Below are 26,851 nucleotides of genomic sequence, written 5' to 3'. Positions count from 1 at the left end.
TGTGTTTTAGACTAAAAGGGAATGCATTATAAGAAGAATCTTTACTTTGAAACTTTTCTTTACCTTTTTCACACTATGAAACAGCTTTGTATTCGCCTTAATCACTGTTTCAGGGCAAGAGATTGTGTTTTAGACTAAAAGGGAATGCATTATAAGAAGAATCTTTACTTTGAAACTTTTCTTTACCTTTTTCACACTATGAAACAGCTTTGTATTCAAATTAAACACTGTTTCAGAGCAAGACATCTTGTTTTTAACCAAATTGAATAACTTACAATGTGTTAAGAAAGCACATATTTCAATTGAAAAGAGTTTATACAGGGGAGAAACAAGGTGTTTGTAATATGACAATTTAAAGTAATTGCAACTCTTTTTGAACACGTCTCACCACAACGAAACAGGGTTTCTATGCATTGTAATCGGCTTATACAGCGTTTCAGAGCAAGAAATATTGTTTTTAACCAAACTGAACAACTTACAATATCCTAAGAAAAGACATATTTAAAGTGAAAAGAGTTTATACAGGGGAGAAACAAGTTGTTTTAACATGGTTCTAATGTGACCCTTGAAAGTAATTGCAACTCTGTTTTTACACCTCTAACCACAAGGAGGCAACGTTTCCACGCATTATAATTGGCTTATACATAGTTTCAGAGCAAGAAATATTGTTTTAAACCAAACTGAACAACTTAACCATTTAAAGTAATTGCAACTCTGTTTGTACACCTCTAGCCAGAACGAAACAGGGTTTCTATGCATTGTAATCAGCTTATACAGCGTTTCAGAGCAAGACATATTGTTTTTGACCAAACTGAATAACTTACAATATCCTAAGAAAAAACATATTTCAAGTGAAACGAGTTTATACAGGGGTGAAACAAGTTGTTTGTAATATGACAATTTAAAGTAATTGCACCTCTGTTTGTAAACCTCTAACCACAAAGAAACAGGGCTTCTATGCATTGTAATCAGCTTATACACTGTTTCAGGGCAAGAGATTGTGTTTTAGACTAAAAGGGAATGCATTATAAGAAGAATCTTTACTTTGAAACTCTGTTCTTTACCTTTTTCACACTATAAAACAGCTTTGTATTCACCTTAAACACTGTTTCAAGGCAAGAGATTGTGTTTTAGACTGAAAGGGAATGCATTATAAGAAGAATCTTTACTTTGAAACTCTGTTCTTTACCTTTTTCACACTATGAAACAGCTTTGTATTCACCTGAAACTCCGTTGCAGGGCAAGAGATTGTGTTTTAGACTAAAAGGGAATGCAATATAAGAAGAATCTTTACTTAGAAACTTTGTTCTTTACCTTTTTCACACTATGAAACAGCTTTGTATTTACCTTAAACACTGTTTCAGGGCAAGAGATTGTGTTTTAGACTAAAAGGGAATGCATTATAAGAAGAATCTTTACTTAGAAACTCTGTTCTTTACCTTTTTCACACTATGAAACAGCTTTGTATTTACCTTAAACACTGTTTCAGGGCAAGAGATTGTGTTTTAGTCTAAAAGGGAATGCATTATAAGAAGAATCTTTACTTAGAAACTCTGTTCTTTACCTTTTTCACACTATGAAACAGCTTTGTATTTACCTTAAACATTGTTTCAGGGCAAGAGATTGTGTTTTAGTCTAAAAGGGAATGCATTATAAGAAGAATCTTTACTTTGAAACTGTTCTTTACCTTTTTCACACTATGAAACAGCTTTGTATTCGCCTTAATCACTGTTTCAGGGCAAGAGATTGTGTTTTAGACTAAAAGGGAATGCATTATAAGAAGAATCTTTACTTTGAAACTCTGTTCTTTACCTTTTTAACACTATGAAACAGCTTTGTATTCACCTTAAACACTGTTTCAGGGCAAGAGATTGTGTTTTAGACTAAAAGGGAATGCATTATAAGAAGAATCTTTACTTAGAAACTCTGTTCTTTACCTTTTTCACACTATGAAACAACTTTGTATTTACCTTAAACACTGTTTCAGGGCAAGAGATTGTGTTTTAGACTAAAAGGGAATGCATTATAAGAAGAATCTTTACTTTGAAACTGTTCTTTACCTTTTTCACACTATGAAACAGCTTTGTATTCGCCTTAATCACTGTTTCAGTGCAAGAGATTGTGTTTTAGACTAAAAGGGAATGCATTATAAGAAGAATCTTTACTGTGATTCTCTGTTCTTTACCTTTTTCACACTATGAAACAGCTTTGTATTCACCTTAAACACTGTTTCAGGGCAAGAGATTGTGTTTTAGACTAAAAGGGAATGCATTATATGAAGAATCTTTACTTAGAAACTCTGTTCTTTACCTTTTTCACACTATGAAACAGCTTTGTATTCAACTTAAACACTTTCAGAGCAAGACATCTTGTTTTTAACCAAACTGAACAACTTAACCATTTAAAGTAATTGCAACTCTGTTTGTACACCTCTAACAAGAATGAAACAGGGTTTCTATGCATTGTAATCAGCTTATTCAGCGTTTCAGAGCAAGACATATTGTTCTTGACCAAACTGAATAACTTACAATATCCTAAGAAAACACATATTTCAAGTGAAACGAGTTCATACAGGGGTGAAACAAGTTGTTTGTAATATGACAATTTAAAGTAATTGCAACTCTGTTTGTACACCTCTAACCACAAAGAAACAGGGCTTCTATGCATTGTAATCAGCTTATACACTGTTTCAGGGCAAGAGATTGTGTTTTAGACTAAAAGGGAATGCATTATAAGAAGAATCTTTACTTTGAAACTCTGTTCTTTACCTTTTTCACACTATAAAACAGCTTTGTATTCACCTGAAACTCCGTTGCAGGGCAAGAGATTGTGTTTTAGACTAAAAGGGAATGCAATATAAGAAGAATCTTTACTTAGAAACTCTGTTCTTTACCTTTTTCACACTATGAAACAGCTTTGTATTTACCTTAAACACTGTTTCAGGGCAAGAGATTGTGTTTTAGACTAAAAGGGAATGCATTATAAGAAGAATCTTTACTTTGAAACTTTTCTTTACCTTTTTCACACTATGAAACAGCTTTGTATTCAAATTAAACACTGTTTCAGAGCAAGACATATTGTTTTTGACCAAACTGAATAACTTACAATATCCTAAGAAAACACATATTTCAAGTGAAACGAGTTTATACATGGGTGAAACAAGTTGTTTGTAATATGACAATTTAAAGTAATTGCAACTCTGTTTGTACACCTCTAACCACAAAGAAACAGGGCTTCTATGCATTGTAATCAGCTTATACACTGTTTCAGGGCAAGAGATTGTGTTTTAGACTAAAAGGGAATGCATTATAAGAAGAATCTTTAGTTTGAAACTCTGTTCTTTACCTTTTTCACACTATGAAACAGCTTTGTATTCGCCTTAATCACTGTTTCAGGGCAAGAGATTGTGTTTTAGACTAAAAGGGAATGCATTATAAGAAGAATCTTTACTTCGAAACTCTGTTCTTTAACTTTTTCACACTATGAAACAGCTTTGTATTTACCTTAAACACTGTTTCAGGGCAAGAGATTGTGTTTTAGACTAAAAGGGAATGCATTATATGAAGAATCTTTACTGTGAAACTCTGTTCTTTACCTTTTTCACACTATGAAACAGCTTTGTATTCGCCTTAATCACTGTTTCAGGGCAAGAGATTGTGTTTTAGACTAAAAGGGAATGCATTATAAGAAGAATCTTTACTTCGAAACTCTGTTCTTTAACTTTTTCACACTATGAAACAGCTTTGTATTTACCTTAAACACTGTTTCAGGGCAAGAGATTGTGTTTTAGACTAAAAGGGAATGCATTATAAGAAGAATCTTTACTGTGAAACTCTGTTCTTTACCTTTTTCACACTATGAAACAGCTTTGTATTCGCCTTAATCACTGTTTCAGGGCAAGAGATTGTGTTTTAGACTAAAAGGGAATGCATTATAAGAAGAATCTTTACTTTGAAACTCTGTTCTTTAACTTTTTCACACTATGAAACAGCTTTGTATTCACCTGAAACTCCGTTGCAGGGCAAGAGATTGTGTTTTAGACTAAAAGGGAATGCATTATAAGAAGAATCTTTACTTAGAATCTCTGTTCTTTACCTTTTTCACACTATGAAACAGCTTTGTATTCAACTTAAACACTGTTTCAGAGCAAGACATCTTGTTTTTAACCAAATTGAATAACTTACAATGTGTTAAGAAAACACATATTTCAATTGAAAAGAGTTTATACAGGGGAGAAACAAGGTGTTTGTAATATGACAATTTAAAGTAATTGCAACTCTTTTTGAACACGTCTCACCACAACGAAACAGGGTTTCTATGCATTGTAATCGGCTTATACAGCGTTTCAGAGCAAGAAATATTGTTTTCATCCAAACTGAACAACTTACAATATCCTAAGAAAACATATATTTAAAGTGAAAAAAGTTTATACAGGGGAGAAACAAGTTGTTTTAACATGGTTCTAATGTGACCCTTGAAAGTAATTGCAACTCTGTTTTTACACCTCTAACCACAAGGAGGCAACGTTTCCACGCATTATAATTGGCTTATACATAGTTTCAGAGCAAGAAATATTGTTTTTAACCAAACTGAACAACTTAACCATTTAAAGTAATTGCAACTCTGTTTGTACACCTCTAACCAGAACGAAACAGGGTTTCTATGCATTGTAATCAGCTTATACAGCGTTTCAGAGCAAGACATATTGTTTTTGACCAAACTGAATAACTTACAATATCCTAAGAAAACACATATTTCAAGTGAAACGAGTTTATACATGGGTGAAACAAGTTGTTTGTAATATGACAATTTAAAGTAATTGCAACTCTGTTTGTACACCTCTAACCACAAAGAAACAGGGCTTCTATGCATTGTAATCAGCTTATACACTGTTTCAGGGCAAGAGATTGTGTTTTAGACTAAAAGGGAATGCATTATAAGAAGAATCTTTACTTAGAAACTCTGTTCTTTACCTTTTTCACACTATGAAACAGCTTTGTATTTACCTTAAACACCGTTTCAGGGCAAGAGATTGTGTTTTAGTCTAAAAAGGAATGCATTATAAGAAGAATCTTTACTTTGAAACTGTTCTTTACCTTTTTCACACTATGAAACAGCTTTGTATTCGCCTTAATCACTGTTTCAGGGCAAGAGATTGTGTTTTAGACTAAAAGGGAATGCATTATAAGACGAATCTTTACTTTGAAACTATGTTCTTTACCTTTTTCACACTATGAAACATTGTTATCGCCTTAAACACTGTTTCAGGGCAAGAGATTGTGCTTTGTACTAAAATGTATTGCATTATAAGAAAAATCTTAAATTGAAATTCTGTTCTTTACCTTTTTCACAATGTGAAACAATATTGTAATCGCCTTAAACACTGTTTCAGGGCAAGAGATTGTGTTTTCAAAAAAAACGTAATGCTTTTTAAGAAGAATCCTTACTTTGAAACTCTGTTCTTTACCTTTTTCACAGTATGAAACAGCTTTGTATTCGCCTTAAACACTGTTTCAGGGCAAGAGATTGTGCTTTAGACTCAATGGTAAAGCATTATAAGAAGAATCTTTACTTTGAAACTCTGCTCTTTACCTTTTTCACACTATGAAACAGCTTTCTTTTCGCCTTAAACACTGTTTCAGGGCAAGAGATTGTGCTTTGTACTAAAATGTAATGCATTATAAGAAGAATCTTTACTTTGAAACTCTGTCCATTACCTTTTTCATAATTTGAAACAGCTTTGTATTCGCCTTAAACACTGTTTCAGGGCAAGAGATTGTGTTTTAGACTAAAACGTAATGCTTTATAAGAAGAATCTTATTTTGAAACTGTTTTCTTTACCTTTTTAACACTATGAAACAGCTTTGTATTCACCTTAAACACTGTTTCAGGGCAAGAGATTGTGTTTTAGACTAAAATGTAATGCATTATAAGAAGAATATTTATATAGCAACTCTGTTCTTTACCTTTTTCACACTATGAAACAGAATTGTAATCGCCCTAAACTTTGTTTCTGTGCAAGAGATTGTGCTTTGGACTAAATTGTAATGCAGTATAAGAAGAATCTTTACTTTGAAACTCTGTGCTTTACCTTTTTCACACTATGAAACAGCTTTGTATTCGACTTAAACATTGTTTCAGCGCAAGAGATTGTGCTTTGTACTAAAATGTATTGCATTATAAGAAAAATCTTTACTTTGAAACTCTGTTCTTTACCTTTTTCACACTATGAAACAGCTTTGTATTCACCTTAAACACTGTTTCAGGGCAAGACATCTTGTTTTTAACCAAACTGAATAACTTACAATATCCTAAGAAAACACATATTTCAAGTGAAAAGAGTTTATCCAGGGGAGAACAAGTTTTTAACATGGTTCTAATGTGACCCTGGAAAGTAATTGCAACTCTGTTTTTACACCTCTAACCACAAGGAGGCAGCCTTTCCACGCATTATAATTGGCTTATACATAGTTTCAGAGCAAGAAATATCGTTTTTAACCAAACTGAACAACTTACAATATCCTAAGAAAACACATATTTCAAGTGAAAAGAGTTTATACAGGGGAGAAACAAGGTGTTTGTTATATGACAATTTAAAGTAATTGCAACTCTGTTTGTACACCTCTAACCACAAAGAAACAGGGCTTCTATGCATTGTAATCAGCTTATACACTGTTTCAGAGCAAGACATCTTGTTTTTAACCAAATTGAATAGCTTAAACACTGTTTCAGGGCAAGAGATTGTGTTTTAGACTAAAAGGGAATGCATTATAAGAAGAATCTTTACTTTGAAACTCTGTTCTTTACCTTTTTAACACTATGAAACAGCTTTGTATTCACCTTAAACACTGTTTCAGGGCAAGAGATTGTGTTTTAGACTAAAAGGGAATGCATTATAAGACGAATCTTTACTTTGAAACTATGTTCTTTACCTTTTTCACACTATGAAACAGCTTTGTATTCACCTTAAACACTGTTGCACGGCAAGAGATTGTGTTTTAGACTAAAAGGGAATGCATTATAAGAAGAATCTTTACTTTGAAACTCTGTTCTTTACCTTTTTCACACTATGAAACATTGTTATCGCCTTAAACACTGTTTCAGGGCAAGAGATTGTGCTTTGGACTAAAATGTAATGCATTATAAGAAGAATATTTATATTGCAACTCTATTCTTTAACTTTTTCACACTATGAAACAGCTTTGTATTCGCCTTAAACACTGTTTCAGGGCAAGAGATTGTGCTTTAGTCTAAAAGGTAATACATTATAAGAAGAATCTTTACTTTGAAACTCTGTGCTTTACCTTTTTCACACTATGAAACAGCTTTGTATTCAACTTAAACATTGTTTCAGCGCAAGAGATTGTGCTTTGTACTAAAATGTATTGCATTATAAGAAAAATCTTAAATTGAAATTCTGTTCTTTACCTTTTTCACACTGTGAAACAATATTGTAATCGCCTTAAACACTGTTTCAGGGCAAGAGATTGTGTTTTCAACTAAAACGTAATGCTTTTTAAGAAGAATCCTTACTTTGAAACTCTGTTCTTTACCTTTTTCACAGTATGAAACAGCTTTGTATTCGCCTTAAACACTGTTTCAGGGCAAGAGATTGTGCTTTAGACTCAATGGTAATGCATTATGAGAAGAATCTTTACTTTGAAACTCTGTCCTTTACCTTTTTCACAATTTGAAACATCTTTATATTCACCTTAAACACTGTTTCAGGGCAATAGATTGTGCGATGGACTAAAATGTAATGCGTTATAAGAAGAATCTTTACTTTGAAACTGTCCATTACCTTTTTCATAATTTGAAACAGCTTTGTATTCGCCTTAAACACTGTTTCAGGGCAAGAGATTGTGTTTTAGACTAAAACATAATGATTTATAAGAAGAATCTTAACTTCGAAACTGTCCATTACCTTTTTCATAATTTGAAACAGCTTTGTATTCGCCTTAAACACTGTTTCAGGGCAAGAGATTGTGTTTTAGACTAAAACGTAATGCTTTATAAGAAGAATCTTATTTTGAAACTCTTTTCTTTACCTTTTTCACACTATGAAACAGCTTTCTATTCGCCTTAAACACTGTTTCAGGGCAAGAGCTTGTTTTTTCAACTAAAACGTAATGCTTTTTAAGAAGAATCCTTACTTTGAAACTCTGTTCTTTACCTTTTTAACAGTATGAAACAGCTTTGTATTTGCCTTAAACACTGTTTCAGGGCAAGAGATTGTGCTTTAGACTAAAAGGTAAAGCATTATAAGAAGAATCTTTACTTCGAAACTCTGTTCTTTACCTTTTTAACAGTATGAAACAGCTTTGTATTTGCCTTAAACATTGTTTCAGGGCAAGAGATTGTGTTTTAGACTAAAACGTAATGGTTTATAAGAAGAATCTTATTTTGAAACTCTTTTCTTTACCTTTTTCACACTATGAAACAGCTTTGTATTCGCCTTAAACACTGTTTCATGGCAAGAGATTGTGCTTTGGACTAAATTGTAATGCATTATAAAAAGAATCTTTACTTTGAAACTCTGTGCTTTACCTTTTTCACACTATGAAACAGCTTTGTATTCGACTTAAACATTGTTTCAGCGCAAGAGATTGTGCTTTGTACTAAAATGTAATGCGTTATAAGAAGAATCTTTACTTTGAAACTGTCCATTACCTTTTTCACACTATGAAAGAGCTTTGTATTCACCTTAAACACTGTTTCAGGGCAAGAGATTGTGCTTTGTACTAAAATGTAATGCATTATAAGAAGAATCTTTTCTTTGAAACTCTGTGCTTTACCTTTTTCACACTATGAAACAGCTTTATATTCACCTTAAACACTGTTCTTTACCTTTTACACTCATTGAAACAGCATGTCAAAGCATTGTAATCGCCTTAAACAGTTTAAGCGCAAGAGATTGTGTTTTAGAATAAAATGTAATGCATTATAAGTAGAATCTTTACTTTGAAACTCTGTGCTTTACCTTTTTCACACTATGAAACAGTTTTGTATTCAACTTAAACATTGTTTCAGCGCAAGAGATTGTGCTTTGTACTAAAATGTATTGCATTATAAGAAAAATATTAAATTGAAATTCTGTTCTTTACCTTTTTCACACTGTGAAACAATATTGTAATCACCTTAAACACTGTTTCAGGGCAAGAGATTGTGTTTTCGACTAAAAGGGAATGCATTATAAGAAGAATCTTTACTTAGAAACTCTGTTCTTTACCTTTTTCACACTATGAAACAGCTTTGTATTCACCTTAAACACTGTTTCAGGGCAAGAGATTGTGTTTTAGACTAAAATGTAATGCATTATAAGAAGAATATTTATATAGCAACTCTGTTCTTTACCTTTTTCACACTATGAAACAGAATTGTAATCGCCCTAAACTTTGTTTCTGGGCAAGAGATTGTGCTTTGGACTGAAATGTAATGCATTATAAGATCAATCTTTACATTGCAACTCTGTTCTTTACATTTTACTCTATGAAACAGCTTTGTTTTCACCTTAAAAATTGTTTCAGGGCAAGTGATTGTGTTTTAGACTAAAATGTAATGCCTTATCACAATAATATTTACATTGGAAATCTGTTCTTTACCTTTTACACTCATAGAAACAGCATGTCAAAGCATTGTAATCGCCGTAAACAGTGTCAGCGCAAGAGATTGTGTTTTAGAATAAAATGTAATGCATTATAAGAAGAATCTTTACTTTGAAACTCTGTTCTTTACCTTTTTCACACTATGAAACAGCTTTGTATTCAACTTAAACACTGTTTCAGGGCAAGAGATTGTGTTTTAGACTAAAAGAGACTGCATTATAAGAAGAATCTTTACTTTGAAACTCTGTTCTTTACCTTTTTCACACTATGAAACAGCTTTGTATTCACCTTAAACACTGTTTCAGGGCAAGACATCTTGTTTTTAACCAAACTGAATAACTTACAATATCCTAAGAAAACACATATTTCAAGTGAAAAGAGTTTATCCAGGGGAGAACAAGTTTTTAACATGGTTCTAATGTGACCCTGGAAAGTAATTGCAACTCTGTTTTTACACCTCTAACCACAAGGAGGCAGCCTTTCCACGCATTATAATTGGCTTATACATAGTTTCAGAGCAAGAAATATCGTTTTTAACCAAACTGAACAACTTACAATATCCTAAGAAAACACATATTTCAAGTGAAAAGAGTTTATACAGGGGAGAAACAAGGTGTTTGTTATATGACAATTTAAAGTAATTGCAACTCTGTTTGTACACCTCTAACCACAAAGAAACAGGGCTTCTATGCATTGTAATCAGCTTATACACTGTTTCAGAGCAAGACATCTTGTTTTTAACCAAATTGAATAGCTTAAACACTGTTTCAGGGCAAGAGATTGTGTTTTAGACTAAAAGGGAATGCATTATAAGAAGAATCTTTACTTTGAAACTCTGTTCTTTACCTTTTTAACACTATGAAACAGCTTTGTATTCACCTTAAACACTGTTTCAGGGCAAGAGATTGTGTTTTAGACTAAAAGGGAATGCATTATAAGACGAATCTTTACTTTGAAACTATGTTCTTTACCTTTTTCACACTATGAAACAGCTTTGTATTCACCTTAAACACTGTTGCACGGCAAGAGATTGTGTTTTAGACTAAAAGGGAATGCATTATAAGAAGAATCTTTACTTTGAAACTCTGTTCTTTACCTTTTTCACACTATGAAACATTGTTATCGCCTTAAACACTGTTTCAGGGCAAGAGATTGTGCTTTGGACTAAAATGTAATGCATTATAAGAAGAATATTTATATTGCAACTCTATTCTTTAACTTTTTCACACTATGAAACAGCTTTGTATTCGCCTTAAACACTGTTTCAGGGCAAGAGATTGTGCTTTAGTCTAAAAGGTAATACATTATAAGAAGAATCTTTACTTTGAAACTCTGTGCTTTACCTTTTTCACACTATGAAACAGCTTTGTATTCAACTTAAACATTGTTTCAGCGCAAGAGATTGTGCTTTGTACTAAAATGTATTGCATTATAAGAAAAATCTTAAATTGAAATTCTGTTCTTTACCTTTTTCACACTGTGAAACAATATTGTAATCGCCTTAAACACTGTTTCAGGGCAAGAGATTGTGTTTTCAACTAAAACGTAATGCTTTTTAAGAAGAATCCTTACTTTGAAACTCTGTTCTTTACCTTTTTCACAGTATGAAACAGCTTTGTATTCGCCTTAAACACTGTTTCAGGGCAAGAGATTGTGCTTTAGACTCAATGGTAAAGCATTATAAGAAGAATCTTTACTTTGAAACTCTGTTCTTTACCTTTTTCACACTATGAAACAGCTTTCTTTTCGCCTTAAACACTGTTTCAGGGCAAGAGATTGTGCTTTGTACTAAAATGTAATGCATTATAAGAAGAATCTTTACTTTGAAACTCTGTCCATTACCTTTTTCATAATTTGAAACAGCTTTGTATTCGCCTTAAACACTGTTTCAGGGCAAGAGATTGTGTTTTAGACTAAAACGTAATGCTTTATAAGAAGAATCTTATTTTGAAACTCTTTTCTTTACCTTTTTAACACTATGAAACAGCTTTGTATTCACCTTAAACACTGTTTCAGGGCAAGAGATTGTGTTTTAGACTAAAATGTAATGCATTATAAGAAGAATATTTATATAGCAACTCTGTTCTTTACCTTTTTCACACTATGAAACAGAATTGTAATCGCCCTAAACTTTGTTTCTGTGCAAGAGATTGTGCTTTGGACTAAATTGTAATGCATTATAAGAAGAATCTTTACTTTGAAACTCTGTGCTTTACCTTTTTCACACTATGAAACAGCTTTGTATTCGACTTAAACATTGTTTCAGCGCAAGAGATTGTGCTTTGTACTAAAATGTATTGCATTATAAGAAAAATATTAAATTGAAATTCTGTTCTTTACCTTTTTCACACTGTGAAACAATATTGTAATCACCTTAAACACTGTTTCAGGGCAAGAGATTGTGTTTTCGACTAAAACGTAATGCTTTTTAAGAAGAATCCTTACTTTGAAACTCTGTACTTTACCTTTTTCACAGTATGAAACAGCTTTGTATTCGCCTTAAACACTGTTTCAGGGCAAGAGATTGTGCTTTAGACTCAATGGTAAAGCATTATAAGAAGAATCCTTACTTTGAAACTGTCCATTACCTTTTTCATAATTTGAAACAGCTTTGTATTCGCCTTAAACACTGTTTCAGGGCAAGAGATTGTGCTTTAGACTAAAACGTAAAGCATTATAAGAAGAATCTTTACTTTGAAACTCTGTTCTTTACCTTTTTCACACTAGGAAACAGCTTTCTATTCGCCTTAAACACTGTTTCAGGGCAAGAGATTGTGCTTTGTACTAAAATGTAATGCATTATGAGAAGAATCTTTACTTTGAAACTCTGTCCTTTACCTTTTTCACACTTTGAAACATCTTTATATTCACCTTAAACACTGTTTCAGGGCAAAAGATTGTGCGATGGACTAAAATGTAATGCGTTATAAGAAGAATCTTTACTTTGAAACTGTCCATTACCTTTTTCATAATTTGAAACAGCTTTGTATTCGCCTTAAACACTGTTTCAGGGCAAGAGATTGTGTTTTAGACTAAAACATAATGATTTATAAGAAGAATCTTTACTTCGAAACTGTCCATTACCTTTTTCATAATTTGAAACAGCTTTGTATTCGCCTTAAACACTGTTTCAGGGCAAGAGATTGTGTTTTAGACTAAAACGTAATGCTTTATAAGAAGAATCTTATTTTGAAACTCTTTTCTTTACCTTTTTCACACTATGAAACAGCTTTCTATTCGCCTTAAACACTGTTTCAGGGCAAGAGCTTGTTTTTTCAACTAAAACGTAATGCTTTTTAAGAAGAATCCTTACTTTGAAACTCTGTTCTTTACCTTTTTAACAGTATGAAACAGCTTTGTATTTGCCTTAAACACTGTTTCAGGGCAAGAGATTGTGCTTTAGACTAAAAGGTAAAGCATTATAAGAAGAATCTTTACTTCGAAACTCTGTTCTTTACCTTTTTAACAGTATGAAACAGCTTTGTATTTGCCTTAAACATTGTTTCAGGGCAAGAGATTGTGTTTTAGACTAAAACGTAATGGTTTATAAGAAGAATCTTATTTTGAAACTCTTTTCTTTACCTTTTTCACACTATGAAACAGCTTTGTATTCGCCTTAAACACTGTTTCATGGCAAGAGATTGTGCTTTGGACTAAATTGTAATGCATTATAAAAAGAATCTTTACTTTGAAACTCTGTGCTTTACCTTTTTCACACTATGAAACAGCTTTGTATTCGACTTAAACATTGTTTCAGCGCAAGAGATTGTGCTTTGTACTAAAATGTAATGCGTTATAAGAAGAATCTTTACTTTGAAACTGTCCATTACCTTTTTCACACTATGAAAGAGCTTTGTATTCACCTTAAACACTGTTTCAGGGCAAGAGATTGTGCTTTGTACTAAAATGTAATGCATTATAAGAAGAATCTTTTCTTTGAAACTCTGTGCTTTACCTTTTTCACACTATGAAACAGCTTTGTATTCACCTTAAACACTGTTTCAGGGCAAGAGATTGTGCTTTGTACTAAAATGTAATGCATTATAAGAAGAATCTTTACTTTGAAACTCTGTGCTTTACCTTTTTAACACTATGAAACAGCTTTGTATTCAACTTAAACATTGTTTCAGCGCAAGAGATTGTGCTTTGTACTAAAATTTATTGCATTATAAGAAAAATCTTAAATTGAAATTCTGTCCTTTACCTTTTTCACACTTTGAAACATCTTTATATTCACCTTAAACACTGTTTCAGGGCAATAGATTGTGCGATGGACTAAAATGTAATGCGTTATAAGAAGAATCTTTACTTTGAAACTGTCCATTACCTTTTTCATAATTTGAAACAGCTTTGTATTCGCCTTAAACACTGTTTCAGGGCAAGAGATTGTGTTTTAGACTAAAACGTAATGCTTTATAAGAAGAATCTTATTTTGAAACTCTTTTCTTTACCTTTTTCACACTATGAAACAGCTTTGTATTCGCCTTAAACACTGTTTCAGGGCAAGAGATTGTGCTTTGGACTAAATTGTAATGCATTATAAAAAGAATCTTTACTTTGAAACTCTGTGCTTTACCTTTTTCACACTATGAAACAGCTTTGTATTCGACTTAAACATTGTTTCAGCGCAAGAGATTGTGCTTTGTACTAAAATGTATTGCATTATAAGAAAAATCTTAAATTGAAATTCTGTTCTTTACCTTTTTCACACAGTGAAACAATATTGTAATCACCTTAAACACTGTTTCAGGGCAAGAGATTGTGTTTTCGACTAAAACCTAATGCTTTTTAATAAGAATCCTTACTTTGAAACTCTGTTCTTTACCTTTTTCATAATTTGAAACAGCTTTGTATTCGCCTTAAACACTGTTTCAGGGCAAGAGATTGTGTTTTAGACTAAAACGTAATGCTTTATAAGAAGAATCTTATTTTGAAACTCTTTTCTTTTCCTTTTTCACACTATGAAACAGCTTTGTATTCGCCTTAAACACTGTTTCAGGGCAAGAGATTGTGCTTTGGACTAAATTGTAATGCATTATAAGAAGAATCTTTACTTTGAAACTCTGTCCTTTACCTTTTTCACACTTTGAAACATCTTTATATTCACCTTAAACACTGTTTCAGGGCAAGAGATTGTGCGATGGACTAAAATGTAATGCGTTATGAGAAGAATCTTTACTTTGAAACTGTCCATTACCTTTTTCATAATTTGAAACAGCTTTGTATTCGCCTTAAACACTGTTTCAGGGCGAGAGATTGTGTTTTAGACTAAAACGTAATGCTTTATAAGAAGAATATTTATATAGCAACTCTGTTCTTTACCTTTTTCACACTATGAAACAGAATTGTAATCGCCCAAACTTTGTTTCTGTGCAAGAGATTGAGCTTTGGGCTAAAATGTAATGCATTATAAGAAGAATCTTTACTTTGAAACTCTGTTCTTTACCTTTTTCACACTATGAAACAGCTTTCTTTTCGCCTTAAACACTGTTTCAGGGCAAGAGATTGTGCTTTAGAATAAAATGTAATCCATTATAAGAAGAATCTTTACATTGAAACTCTGTTCTTTACCTTTTTCACACTAGGAAACATTGTTATCGCCTTAAACACTGTTTCAGGGCAAGAGATTGTGCTTTGGACTAAAATGTAATGCATTATAAGAAGAATATTTATATTGCAAATCTGTTATTTACCTTTTTCACACTATGAAACAGCTTTGTATTCGCCTTAAAAACTATTTCAGGGCAAGAGATTGTATTTTAGACTAAAACGTAGTGCTTTTTAAGAAGAATCTTTACTTTGAAACTCTGTTCTTTATCTTTTTCACACTATGAAACAGCTTTCTATTCGCCTTAAACACTGTTTCAGGGCAAGAGATTGTGCTTTGTACTAAAATGTAATGCATTATAAGAAGAATCTTTACTTTGAAACGCTGTCCTTTACCTTTTTCACACTATGAAACAGATTTGTATTTGCCTTAAACACTGTTTCAGGGCAAGAGATTGTGCGATGGACTAAACTGTAATGCGTTATAAGAAGAATCTTTACTTTGAAACTGTCCATTACCTTTTTCATAATTTGAAACAGCTTTGTATTCGCCTTAAACACTGTTTCAGGGCAAGAGATTGTGTTTTAGACTAAAACTTAATGCTTTATAAGAAGAATATTTATATAGCAACTCTGTTCTTTACCTTTTTCACACTATGAAACAGAATTGTAATCGCCCTAAACTTTGTTTCTGTGCAAGAGATTGAGCTTTGGGCTAAAATGTAATGCATTATAAGAAGAATCTTTACTTTGAAACGCTGTCCTTTACCTTTTTCACACTATGAAACAGATTTATATTCACCTTAAACACTGTTTGAGGGCAAGAGATTGTGTTTTAGACTAAAAGGTAATGCAGTATAAGAAGAACATTCACATTGCAACTCTGTTCTTTACCTTGTTCACACTATGAAATAGCTTTGTATTCGCCTTAAACACTGTTTCAGGGCAAGAGATTGTGTTTTAGACTAAAAGGTAATGCTTTATAAGAAGAATCTTTATTTTGAAACTGTCCATTACCTTTTTCACACTATGAAAGAGCTTTGTATTCACCTTAAACACTGTTTCAGGGCAAGAGATTGTGCTTTGTACTAAAATGTAATGCATTATAAGAAGAATCTTTACTTTGAAACTCTGTTCTTTACCTTTTTCACACTATGAAACAGCTTTGTATTCACCTTAAACACTGTTTCAGGGCAAGAGATTGTGCTTTGTACTAAAATGTAATGCATTATAAGAAGAATCTTTACTTTGAAACTCTGTGCTTTACCTTTTTAACACTATGAAACAGCTTTGTATTCAACTTAAACATTGTTTCAGCGCAAGAGATTGTGCTTTGTACTAAAATGTATTGCATTATAAGAAAAATCTTAAATTGAAAAACTGTCCTTTACCTTTTTCACACTTTGAAACATCTTTATATTCACCTTAAACACTGTTTCAGGGCAATAGATTGTGCGATGGACTAAAATGTAATGCGTTATAAGAAGAATCTTTACTTTGAAACTGTCCATTACCTTTTTCATAATTTGAAACAGCTTTGTATTCGCCTTAAACACTGTTTCAGGGCAACAGATTGTGTTTTAGACTAAAATGTAATGCTTTATAAGAAGAATCTTAATTTGAAACTCTGTTCTTTACCTTTTTCACAGTATGAAACAGCTTTGTATTTGCCTTAAACACTGTTTCAGGGCAAGAGATTGTGCTTTGTAGTAAAATGTAATGCATTATGAGAAGAATCTTTACTTTGAAACTCTGTTCTTTACCTTTTTCACACTTTGAAACATCTTTATATTCGCCTTAAACACTGTTTCAGGGCAAGAGATTGTGCTTTGTACTAAAATGTAATGCATTATGAGAAGAATCTTTACTTTAAAACTCTGTTCTTTACCTTTTTCACACTTTGAAACATCTTTATATTCACCTTAAACACTTCTTTACCTTTTACACTCATTGAAACAGCATGTCAAAGCATTGTAATCGCCTTAAACAGTTTAAGCGCAAGAGATTGTGTTTTAGAATAAAATGTAATGCATTATAAGAAGAATCTTTACTTTGAAACTCTGTTCTTTACCTTTTTCACACTATGAAACAGCTTTGTATTCACCTTAAACACTATTTCAGGGCAAGAGATTGTGCTTTGTACTAAAATGTAATGCATTATAAGAAGAATCTTTACTTTGAAACTCTGTGCTTTACCTTTTTCACACTATGAAACAGCTTTGTATTCGACTTAAACATTGTTTCAGCGCAAGACATTGTGCTTTGTACTAAAATGTATTGCATTATAAGAAAAATCTTAAATTGAAATTCTGTTCTTTACCTTTTTCACACTGTGAAACAATATTGTAATCGCCTTAAACACTGTTTCAGGGCAAGAGATTGTGTTTTAGACTAAAAGGTAATGCTTTATAAGAAGAATCTTTATTTTGAAACTGTCCATTACCTTTTTCACACTTTGAAACATCTTTATATTCACCTTAAACACTGTTTCAGGGCAATAGATTGTGCGATGGACTAAAATGTAATGCGTTATAAGAAGAATCTTTACTGTGAAACTGTCCATTACCTTTTTCATAATTTGAAACAGCTTTGTATTCGCCTTAAACACTGTTTCAGGGCAAGAGATTGTGTTTTAGACTAAAACGTAATGCTTTATAAGAAGAATCTTATTTTGAAACTCTTTTCTTTACCTTTTTCACACTATGAAACAGCTTTGTATTCGCCTTAAACACTGTTTCAGGGCAAGAGATTGTGCTTTGGACTAAATTGTAATGCATTATAAGAAGAATATTTACTTTGAAACCTTGTGCTTTACCTTTTTCATAATTTGAAACAGCTTTGTATTCGCCTTAAACACTGTTTCAGGGCAAGAGATTGTGTTTTAGACTAAAAGTAATGCTTTATAAGAAGAATCTTATTTTGAAACTCTTTTCTTTACCTTTTTCACACTATGAAACAGCTTTGTATTCGCCTTAAACACTGTTTCAGCACAAGAGATTGTGCGTTGTACTAAAATGTATTGCATTATAAGAAAAATATTAAATTGAAATTCTGTTCTTTACCTTTTTCACACTGTGAAACAATATTGTAATCACCTTAAACACTTTCAGGGCAAGAGATTGTGTTTTTGACTAAAACGTAATGCTTTTTAAGAAGAATCCTTACTTTGAAACTCTGTTCTTTACCTTTTTCACAGTATGAAACAGCTTTGTATTTGCCTTAAACACTGTTTCAGGGCAAGAGATTGTGTTTTCGACTAAAACGTAATGCTTTTTAAGAAGAATCCTTACTTTGAAACTGTTTTTTACCTTTTTCACACTATGAAACAGCTTTATATTCGCCTTAAACACTGTTTCAGGGCAAGAGATTGTGCTTTAGACTAAAACGTAAAGCATTATAAGAAGAATCTTTACTTTGAAACTCTGTGCTTTACCTTTTTCACACTATGAAACAGCTTTGTATTCACCTTAAACACTGTTTCAGGGCAAGAGATTGTGCTTTGTACTAAAATGTAATGCATTATAAGAAGAATATTTACTTTGAAACTCTGTGCTTTACCTTTTTCACACTATGAAACAGCTTTGTATTCAACTTAAACATTGTTTCAGCGCAAGAGATTGTGCTTTGTACTAAAATGTATTGAATTATAAGAAAAATCTTAAATTGAAATTCTGTCCTTTACCTTTTTCACACTTTGAAACATCTTTATATTCACCTTAAACACTGTTTCAGGGCAATAGATTGTGCGATGGACTAAAATGTAATGCGTTATAAGAAGAATCTTTACTTTGAAACTGTCCATTACCTTTTTCATAATTTGAAACAGCTTTGTATTCGCCTTAAACACTGTTTCAGGGCAAGAGATTGTGTTTTAGACTAAAACGTAATGCTTTATAAGAAGAATCTTATTTTGAAACTCTTTTCTTTACCTTTTTCACACTATGAAACAGCTTTGTATTCGCCTTAAACACTGTTTCAGGGCAAGAGATTGTGCTTTGGACTAAATTGTAATGCATTATAAGAAGAATCTTTACTTTGAAACCTTGTGCTTTGCCTTTTTCATAATTTGAAACAGCTTTGTATTCGCCTTAAACACTGTTTCAGGGCAAGAGATTGTGTTTTAGACTAAAAGTAATGCTTTATAAGAAGAATCTTATTTTGAAACTCTATCCTTTACCTTTTTCACACTATGAAACAGCTTTGTATTCGCCTTAAACACTGTTTCAGTGCAAGAGATTGTGCTTTGTACTAAAATGTATTGCATTATAAGAAAAATATTAAATTGAAATTCTGTTCTTTACCTTTTTCACACTGTGAAACAATATTGTAATCACCTTAAACACTTTCAGGGCAAGAGATTGTGTTTTCGACTAAAACGTAATGCTTTTTAAGAAGAATCCTTACTTTGAAACTCTGTTCTTTACCTTTTTCACAGTATGAAACAGCTTTGTATTTGCCTTAAACACTGTTTCAGGGCAAGAGATTGTGTTTTCGACTAAAACGTAATGCTTTTTAAGAAGAATCCTTATTTTGAAACTCTGTTTTTTACCTTTTTCACACTATGAAACAGCTTTATATTCGCCTTTAACACTGTTTCAGGGCAAGAGATTGTGCTTTAGACTAAAACATAAAGCATTATAAGAAGAATCTTTACTTTGAAACTCTGTTCTTTACCTTTTTCACACTATGAAACAGCTTTCTATTCGCCTTAAACACTGCCTCAGGGCAAGAGATTGTGCTTTGTACTAAAATGTAATGCATTATGAGAAGAATCTTTACTTTGAAACTCTGTCCTTTACCTTTTTCACACTATGAAACATCTTTATATTCACCTTAAACACTGTTTCAGGGCAATAGATTGTGCGATGGACTAAAATGTAATGCGTTATAAGAAGAATCTTTACTCTGAAACTGTCCATTACCTTTTTCATAATTTGAAACAGCTTTGTATTCACCTTAAACACTGTTTCAGGGCAAGAGATTGTGCTTTAGACTAAAACGTAAAGCATTATAAGAAGAATCTTTACTTTGAAACGCTGTCCTTTACCTTTTTCACACTATGAAACAGATTTGTATTCACCTTAAACACTGTTTCAGGGCAAGAGATTGTGTTTTAGACTAAAAGGTAATGCAGTATAAGAAGAACATTCACATTGCAACTCTGTTATTTACCTTTTTCACACTATGTAATAGCTTTGTATTCGCCTTAAACACTGTTTCAGGGCAAGAGATTGTGTTTTAGACTAAAAGGGAATGCTTTATAAGAAGAATCTTATTTTGAAACTCTGTTTTTTACCTTTTTCACACTATGAAACAGCTTTGTATTCACCTTAAACACTGTTTCAGGGCAAGAGATTGTGCTTTGAACTAAATTGTAATGCATTATAAGAAGAATCTTTACTTTGAAACTCTGTGAATTACCGTTTTTACACTATGAAACAGCTTTGTATTTGCCTTAAACACTGTTTCAAGGCAAGAGATTGTGCTTTGTACTAAAATGTAATGCATTATAAGAAGAATCTTTACTTTAAAACTCTGTCCTTTACCTTTTTCACACTATGAAACAGCTTTGTATTCGACTTAAACATTGTTTCAGCGCAAGACATTGTGCTTTGTACTAAAATGTATTGCATTATAAGAAAAATCTTAAATTGAAATTCTGTTCTTTACCTTTTTCACACTGTGAAACAATATTGTAATCGCCTTAAACACTGTTTCAGGGCAAGAGATTGTGTTTTAGACTAAAAGGTAATGCTTTATAAGAAGAATCTTTATTTTGAAACTGTCCATTACCTTTTTCACACTTTGAAACATCTTTATATTCACCTTAAACACTGTTTCAGGGCAATAGATTGTGCGTTGGACTAAAATGTAATGCATTATAAGAAGAATCTTTACTTTGAAACTCTGTCCATTACCTTTTTCACACTATGAAAGAGCTTTGTATTCACCTTAAACACTGTTTCAGGGCAAGAGATTGTGCTTTGTACTAAAATGTAATGCATTATAAGAAGAATCTTTACTTTGAAACTCTGTTCTTTACCTTTTTCACACTATGAAACAGCTTTGTATTCACCTTAAACACTGTTTCAGGGCAAGAGATTGTGCTTTGTACTAAAATGTAATGCATTATAAGAAGAATCTTTACTTTGAAACTCTGTGCTTTACCTTTTTAACACTATGAAACAGCTTTGTATTCAACTTAAACATTGTTTCAGCGCAAGAGATTGTGCTTTGTACTAAAATGTATTGCATTATAAGAAAAATCTTAAATTGAAATACTGTCCTTTACCTTTTTCACACTTTGAAACATCTTTATATTCACCATAAACACTGTTTCAGGGCAATAGATTGTGCGATGGACTAAAATGTAATGCGTTATAAGATGAATCTTTACTTTGAAACTGTCCATTACCTTTTTCATAATTTGAAACAGCTTTGTATTCGCCTTAAACACTGTTTCAGGGCAACAGATTGTGTTTTAGACTAAAATGTAATGCTTTATAAGAAGAATCTTAATTTGAAACTCTGTTCTTTACCTTTTTCACAGTATGAAACAGCTTTGTATTTGCCTTAAACACTGTTTCAGGGCAAGAGATTGTGTTTTCGACTAAAACGTAATGCTTTTTAAGAAGAATCCTTACTTTGAAACTATGTGCTTTGCCTTTTTCACACTATGAAACAGCTTTCTATTCACCTTAAACACTGTTTCAGGGCAAGAGATTGTGCTTTGTAGTAAAATGTAATGCATTATGAGAAGAATCTTTACTTTGAAACTCTGTTCTTTACCTTTTTCACACTTTGAAACATCTTTATATTCGCCTTAAACACTGTTTCAGGGCAAGAGATTGTGCTTTGTACTAAAATGTAATGCATTATGAGAAGAATCTTTACTTTGAAACTCTGTTCTTTACCTTTTTCACACTTTGAAACATCTTTATATTCACCTTAAACACTTCTTTACCTTTTACACTCATTGAAACAGCATGTCAAAGCATTGTAATCGCCTTAAACAGTTTAAGCGCAAGAGATTGTGTTTTAGAATAAAATGTAATGCATTATAAGAAGAATCTTTACTTTGAAACTCTGTTCTTTACCTTTTTCACACTATGAAACAGCTTTGTATTCACCTTAAACACTATTTCAGGGCAAGAGATTGTGCTTTGTACTAAAATGTAATGCATTATAAGAAGAATCTTTACTTTGAAACTCTGTGCTTTACCTTTTTCACACTATGAAACAGCTTTGTATTCGACTTAAACATTGTTTCAGCGCAAGACATTGTGCTTTGTACTAAAATGTATTGCATTATAAGAAAAATCTTAAATTGAAGTTCTGTTCTTTACCTTTTTCACACTGTGAAACAATATTGTAATCGCCTTAAACACTGTTTCAGGGCAAGAGATTGTGTTTTAGACTAAAAGGTAATGCTTTATAAGAAGAATCTTTATTTTGAAACTGTCCATTACCTTTTTCACACTTTGAAACATCTTTATATTCACCTTAAACACTGTTTCAGGGCAATAGATTGTGCGATGGACTAAAATGTAATGCGTTATAAGAACAATCTTTACTGTGAAACTGTCCATTACCTTTTTCATAATTTGAAACAGCTTTGTATTCGCCTTAAACACTGTTTCAGGGCAAGAGATTGTGTTTTAGACTAAAACGTAATGCTTTATAAGAAGAATCTTATTTTGAAACTCTTTTCTTTACCTTTTTCACACTATGAAACAGCTTTGTATTCGCCTTAAACACTGTTTCAGGGCAAGAGATTGTGCTTTGGACTAAATTGTAATGCATTATAAGAAGAATATTTACTTTGAAACCTTGTGCTTTACCTTTTTCATAATTTGAAACAGCTTTGTATTCGCCTTAAACACTGTTTCAGGGCAAGAGATTGTGTTTTAGACTAAAAGTAATGCTTTATAAGAAGAATCTTATTTTGAAACTCTTTTCTTTACCTTTTTCACACTATGAAACAGCTTTGTATTCGCCTTAAACACTGTTTCAGCGCAAGAGATTGTGCTTTGTACTAAAATGTATTGTATTATAAGAAAAATATTAAATTGAAATTCTGTTCTTTACCTTTTTCACACTGTGAAACAATATTGTAATCACCTTAAACACTTTCAGGGCAAGAGATTGTGTTTTCGACTAAAACGTAATGCTTTTTAAGAAGAATCCTTACTTTGAAACTCTGTTCTTTACCTTTTTCACAGTATGAAACAGCTTTGTATTTGCCTTAAACACTGTTTCAGGGCAAGAGATTGTGTTTTCGACTAAAACGTAATGCTTTTTAAGAAGAATCCTTACTTTGAAACTCTGTTTTTTACCTTTTTCACACTATGAAACAGCTTTATATTCGCCTTAAACACTGTTTCAGGGCAAGAGATTGTGCTTTAGACTAAAACGTAAAGCATTATAAGAAGAATCTTTACTTTGAAACTCTGTGCTTTACCTTTTTCACACTATGAAACAGCTTTGTATTCACCTTAAACACTGTTTCAGGGCAAGAGATTGTGCTTTGTACTAAAATGTAATGCATTATAAGAAGAATATTTACTTTGAAACTCTGTGCTTTACCTTTTTCACACTATGAAACAGCTTTGTATTCAACTTAAACATTGTTTCAGCGCAAGAGATTGTGCTTTGTACTAAAATGTATTGAATTATAAGAAAAATCTTAAATTGAAATTCTGTCCTTTACCTTTTTCACACTTTGAAACATCTTTATATTCACCTTAAACACTGTTTCAGGGCAATAGATTGTGCAATGGACTAAAATGTAATGCGTTATAAGAAGAATCTTTACGTTGAAACTGTCCATTACCTTTTTCATAATTTGAAACAGCTTTGTATTCGCCTTAAACACTGTTTCAGGGCAAGAGATTGTGTTTTAGACTAAAACGTAATGCTTTATAAGAAGAATCTTATTTTGAAACTCTTTTCTTTACCTTTTTCACACTATGAAACAGCTTTGTATTCGCCTTAAACACTGTTTCAGGGCAAGAGATTGTGCTTTGGACTAAATTGTAATGCATTATAAGAAGAATCTTTACTTTGAAACCTTGTGCTTTACCTTTTTCATAATTTGAAACAGCTTTGTATTCGCCTTAAACACTGTTTCAGGGCAAGAGATTGTGTTTTAGACTAAAAGTAATGCTTTATAAGAAGAATCTTATTTTGAAACTCTTTTCTTTACCTTTTTCACACTATGAAACAGCTTTGTATTCGCCTTAAACACTGTTTCAGTGCAAGAGATTGTGCTTTGTACTAAAATGTATTGCATTATAAGAAAAATATTAAATTGAAATTCTGTTCTTTACCTTTTTCACACTGTGAAACAATATTGTAATCACCTTAAACACTTTCAGGGCAAGAGATTGTGTTTTCGACTAAAACGTAATGCTTTTTAAGAAGAATCCTTACTTTGAAACTCTGTTCTTTACCTTTTTCACAGTATGAAACAGCTTTGTATTTGCCTTAAACACTGTTTCAGGGCAAGAGATTGTTTTTTCGACTAAAACGTAATGCTTTTTAAGAAGAATCCTTATTTTGAAACTCTGTTTTTTACCTTTTTCACACTATGAAACAGCTTTATATTCGCCTTTAACACTGTTTCAGGGCAAGAGATTGTGCTTTAGACTAAAACGTAAAGCATTATAAGAAGAATCTTTACTTTGAAACTCTGTTCTTTACCTTTTTCACACTATGAAACAGCTTTCTATTCGCCTTAAACACTGCCTCAGGGCAAGAGATTGTGCTTTGTACTAAAATGTAATGCATTATGAGAAGAATCTTTACTTTGAAACTCTGTCCTTTACCTTTTTCACACTATGAAACATCTTTATATTCACCTTAAACACTGTTTCAGGGCAATAGATTGTGCGATGGACTAAAATGTAATGCGTTATAAGAAGAATCTTTACTCTGAAACTGTCCATTACCTTTTTCATAATTTGAAACAGCTTTGTATTCACCTTAAACACTGTTTCAGGGCAAGAGATTGTGTTTTCGACTAAAACGTAATGCTTTTTAAGAAGAATCCTTATTTTGAAACTCTGTTTTTTACCTTTTTCACACTATGAAACAGCGTTATATTCGCCTTTAACACTGTTTCAGGGCAAGAGATTGTGCTTTAGACTAAAACGTAAAGCATTATAAGAAGAATCTTTACTTTGAAACTCTGTTCTTTACCTTTTTCACACTATGAAACAGCTTTCTATTCACCTTAAACACTGCCTCAGGGCAAGAGATTGTGCTTTGTAATAAAATGTAATGCATTATGAGAAGAATCTTTACTTTGAAACTCTGTCCTTTACCTTTTTCACACTATGAAACATCTTTATATTCACCTTAAACACTGTTTCAGGGCAATAGATTGTGCGATGGACTAAAATGTAATGCGTTATAAGAAGAATCTTTACTCTGAAACTGTCCATTACCTTTTTCATAATTTGAAACAGCTTTGTATTCACCTTAAACACTGTTTCAGGGCAAGAGATTGTGTTTTAGACTAAAACGTAATGCTTTATAAGAAGAATCTTATTTTGAAACTCTTTTCTTTACCTTTTTCACACTATGAAACAGCTTTCTATTCGCCTTAAACACTGTTTCAGGGCAAGAGCTTGTGTTTTCGACTAAAACGTAATGCTTTTTAAGAAGAATCCTTACTTTGAAACTCTGTTCTTTACCTTTTTAACAGTATGAAACAGCTTTGTATTCGCCTTAAACACTGTTTCAGGGCAAGAGATTGTGCTTTAGACTAAAAGGTAAAGCATTATAAGAAGAATCTTTACTTCGAAACTCTGTTCTTTACCTTTTTCACACTATGAAACAGCTTTCTATTCGCCTTAAATACTGTTTCAGGGCAAGAGATTGTGCTTTGTACTAAAATTTAATGCGTTATAAGAAGAATCTTTACTTTGAAACTGTCCATTACCTTTTTCACACTATGAAAGAGCTTTGTATTCACCTTAAACACTGTTTCAGGGCAAGAGATTGTGCTTTGTACTAAAATGTAATGCATTATAAGAAGAATCTTTACTTTGAAACGCTGTCCTTTACCTTTTTCACACTATGAAACAGATTTGTATTCACCTTAAACACTGTTTCAGGGCAAGAGATTGTGTTTTAGACTAAAAGGTAATGCAGTATAAGAAGAACATTCACATTGCAACTCTGTTATTTACCTTTTTCACACTATGTAATAGCTTTGTATTCGCCTTAAACACTGTTTCAGGGCAAGAGATTGTGTTTTAGACTAAAAGGGAATGCTTTATAAGAAGAATCTTATTTTGAAACTCTGTTTTTTACCTTTTTCACACTATGAAACAGCTTTGTATTCACCTTAAACACTGTTTCAGGGCAAGAGATTGTGCTTTGAACTAAATTGTAATGCATTATAAGAAGAATCTTTACTTTGAAACTCTGTGAATTACCTTTTTCACACTATGAAACAGCTTTGTATTCGACTTAAACATTGTTTCAGCGCAAGACATTGTGCTTTGTACTAAAATGTATTGCATTATAAGAAAAATCTTAAATTGAAATTCTGTTCTTTACCTTTTTCACACTGTGAAACAATATTGTAATCGCCTTAAACACTGTTTCAGGGCAAGAGATTGTGTTTTAGACTAAAAGGTAATGCTTTATAAGAAGAATCTTTATTTTGAAACTGTCCATTACCTTTTTCA

The sequence above is a fragment of the Electrophorus electricus genome, chromosome 15, assembly GCF_041902795.1.
Source record: "Electrophorus electricus isolate QZ-2024a chromosome 15, ASM4190279v1, whole genome shotgun sequence".
NCBI lineage: Eukaryota > Metazoa > Chordata > Actinopteri > Gymnotiformes > Gymnotidae > Electrophorus > Electrophorus electricus.
The sequence above is the reverse complement of the archived record's forward strand: the minus strand, read 5'-3'. Positions refer to the sequence as shown.